Here is a 4,227-nt window from a genome sequence, read left to right on the forward strand (position 1 = left end):
TTGCTTTTTTTTTTTTAAACAGTAAACCTTTTGGCTATGTGAATATAATTGTGCTATAAAAGTTTGTTATCTAATGACTGAATATTGGAAAGTTATAGATGCCTTCATTCTCTTGTGCAAAGCAAAATGTTAAATGTTAAAATAATATAATTTAAATACCATCCGGTCCATAGAGGTCTATGGATGGTCTGACCGGGTCCGCCTGAAAAACTGAAAGGCGGACCCGATCGGACTGTCATTGTGAATGGGCCCTACTTTTGGACCCTGGTTTTAAAGTGTATCTAAAATGAAGAAAAAAATTCAAAACACTGCAGCTTGGATTTGATCATTAGTTAGCATTAGTTTTTTTTCAGGCTTTTTTCCCCTTCATTTTTACCTGATCACCCTGCCAGTAACATACTTTATATCCTAGGGTGGTAATGCCTACTCACTGTACTGTATATATGGAGGCGGCTTGCTCTTAATTTGGACTACAAAATGTCTCCCCATCTCCATAATATAGGAGTTAGATGTTCTTTAGTTCACAGAAGAGAACTGGACAAAGCTGATAAGTCTCCTTGGGATTTCTGTTCGTAGAGGCACTGCCTTCTCAGCTCACCACAAAAAAAGTTACTGTATGGATAGTCCTGAAGGAGTCCTTCGTCAAATAAACAGCAGCTGTGTTGGTGAGCTGTGTGTTGGCACGTCATATTGTAGTCCACATGGCAATGCTTCTCAAGCATGCAGACCTTTAAAGGCAGCATTGTCACCCTCAAACAGGAAGTGGCCAGGGCAGAGCTTTGCAAGTTGTTTTATTACTGCCATATTAAATTATGGTACCATGCAACAGAAATAAATAAAAGTGAGAAATACAGTTTTTTGTATGTAGGTTTAGATACACTTTACAGATTTAATAGGTGAGAAGAACAGCTTCAGAGTAACTTCTGAAGGGAAGTTGATAAACAGACAGGGGAGAAATAAGAACTAATGAATTATATCATAGTTATGAGCATACAATTTAAGAAGCAGATATTTGAAGCAAACATCTTTGATGGCTTGGCCAGGAGGAAGACCTAAGAAGATATGAAGTAATGATGTGAAATAAGGCCAAAGGTCTGCAAAGATCTAGGAGTCTGAACGTGGAGACTACACAGTGGATGGAATGGAATGGGCTAAAATTGGGCTGGACATCAATATCCATAGAGAGAGAGTGACAGATCAGATCATTACTGGAGTGTAACAAAAAATAGGCACAAAATTGGGAACCAGAATGCTACTAGTCTTAAAGGACATTGCTTTCAGATAATAACCACAAGGAGGCCATGAGTAGTACAGAAAGATTAGTGCACAGTATGTAGTCAAAGTACATGTCCTTGCCACAGGCCCGGTTAAAAGGATAAAAAAGATTTATTATGAAGAAAATGATTGGCTGAACCTCACAAGTACTTTTTCACCTCTGGTTTTCTTGTATATCGTGTTATTAAAATAAAAAATGCAGTAATAGAGGTTGGATAAAAAGTTTAGTGCAGCATATTGCTTTTGATAGTAATATAGTACATTTTGTATAGAGATGTACACATCAGACCAAGGAAACAACTTACATTTGGCAAGGTTGCAAATGACCAATTGGTATGGTAGAGGCAGCCTTTCAGGTACATGTGTGGAAAATATATCCTTGCAGGACAAAGAGTAGGTTGCTCTCAACGCTTTAGGGAATTTGGTCCTAGGTCCTCATGGGGGACATCAGAAGGGTGATCGGCTGAGTAAGACCACATTGTGGAAACACAGCAAAACACACAGCACGCTTTTGGTCCCATTATTTCATAATGGCTCCCCAGATGCTGGAAGCAGTCACGCATTGTTTTGCACGTAAGAAAATGTGCAAAAAACTTGCCAAAATGTACATCGCAATATTCACTTGGCTCACTGCTTAAATGGATCAGGAGCTACTTGGTGCCCTGTTAAATTGCTTTTGGCACTGCACTTGTGTCCCAGAACATGGGGTGCAGGCTTGTCCTGATACCATTCCAGAGAGCTAGTAAATGTAAATAGGAAGGGATCGCCACTACTTCTGACCAGTCCAGGGTATGACTAAGCCCCGGTGGGCAGGGGGAAATGCATCAGGGTGTGTTATTTGGTGGAGACATATAGACTGAGGCCACTCTTTATCGTTTATTCACCTGTGCTGGTCAGAAGGAGTTGTGAACCTTTCATCTTTACAGCTACATTGGCACCATTGTCCAAGTGAATGGGCTGCCCTATGCTATCATGCCACAAACATGCTAAAAAACACTGCAGAAAAAGTGATACTTTGTGTTGCTAAGGTGTGAACGCCAAGAAAAAGTCCCTTAGACTGTTCGAGTGGCTAAGGCATCAATGGTGGCATGTGCTGATGTTTAGGAATGGCTCAAAGTCATTGTTTTAAATTCAGAAATGACATTTATTAATTACATACATCTAAGAAGCATTTCAGAGCTAAAACTTACCACCTCCTCAATTTAGTAATGATCGCACACAGAGATCTCACTTGCTGGTTTCCATGTGTTCAATGTAGTGATGTGTGTGGAACATTTTAATTTTGATGCCATACTATAGAATCTCTGTCCCAAAAAACTTTATTGAAAACCTTACAGATTTTTTTTAAATAGTGATCTGACTTCCCTATACCTAAGTAAATGTATTTTTGGTTTTAGATGAAGTAGAGAATGGTCAGAATTCTTCTCATGTCTCAGTAAAGAAGTTTCCTGTCCAGGTAACCACAAGAGGAGTGAGGAGAACTCTCTCTTCTTGGAACACAGACAGCAATAAGAAAAACTGTTTTAGGTGATAAAGTGTGAACACACTAAACCCAGGAGCCTGCATTCACTATATTTGGCCTCCCACAGTACACAGAACATGGAAATGCAAATATTTTAGTAAATATGAATTGCAAAATACCTTTTCTCATCAGCAGTATATAGCTCTCTTGTGGTTTCCATCAGTATTCAGCCGAGCACTGGTTAAAGCTTGTAGGAGTTTTCATTCCACTCTAGGAGGATGCAGAAACGCTGACCTCTGTCTGGACAGTGCTGATTGGTCCTGTGCTGATCACATGCACTCTCCCAAGAAAAAGAAAACTTACCTAGCAATACACACCAAACCAGGGGCGGACTGACCATTTGGAAGCTCGGGCACTGCCCGAGGGCCCGGGGTCAGTAGGGGGCCCCATGAGATGCCCCTGGTACCTTTTTCATAGGCTTTTTTGAGTTTGGACAAGGACACAGGGGCCCCATGATTCCCTATTGCCTGGGGGCCCCATGAGTTATCAGTCTGCCCCTGCACCAAACTGAGCATGTGCAGAGTGACTCCACACATATGTCTTATCAGGAGATAAGAGGGGGGCAATGCAAGAAGGGTAGGATCAGAAAAGCCAGGATCAAACTGTGTTTTTACAAAATGCAGAGGATAAACCCCTTAGGTTCCACAGTGAGTATAACAAGCATGCTTTACTGCATATACAGACTGATTTTACTGTTGTGGGTTTAGTAACACTATAATCTTTCCTAAATATGTAAAAAAAAAAACATTATTGCTGTTAGAAAGATTCTGCCTATTTTAATCCTGGTAAACACAGGAAAAGTGGAGAGACATTTCCCCAACAGGAAACAATAAAAAAAAAAATACTTCAACACACTCTTCAGCTAGCCAGTACAAAAATTCTATTTACAGGAGAAGCATAGCCAAAGCTATTTTAGTTATACTTCTTCTATGGATGCAGTTCATTCTACACTCCTGTGACCCATTTTCAGCCAACAGCAGGCTAGAGTTGACAGCACAGAGCCAGTCCAGGCTCCAAAAAAATCCCGACCATATGGTCAGGACCAGCACCTGGTTCAGTCTCTCAGTGACCTGCTGAGAGCTTGAGCCATCCGCTCCCTCCACAGCCCAGCTCTCCAGTGAGCGCTGGAGGGGCAGAGCATAGAGCCGGAGACTGACAGTCATGACAGCAGTTTTGATCACTCAGTACTCAGTGTAGAGCTGGAGAGTGACAGATGCAGCACTGGATGCTGCATTCATCTAGGTCAGTATATACACTGCTGAAAAGAATTTAGGGAACACTTTGAAAACACATCAGATCTCAATGGGTAAAAATATCATGCTGGATATCTTTACTGATATGAACTGGGTAATGTGTTAGGAACGTAAGGATGCCCCATTGTTTGATGGAGATGAAAATTCTCAACCTACAGAGGACTGAATTGAAAGACA

Source organism: Staurois parvus, unplaced genomic scaffold, assembly GCF_062004578.1.
Source record: "Staurois parvus isolate SC_StPar_1 unplaced genomic scaffold, SC_StPar_1.0 ptg000424l, whole genome shotgun sequence".
Lineage (NCBI taxonomy): Eukaryota > Metazoa > Chordata > Amphibia > Anura > Ranidae > Staurois > Staurois parvus.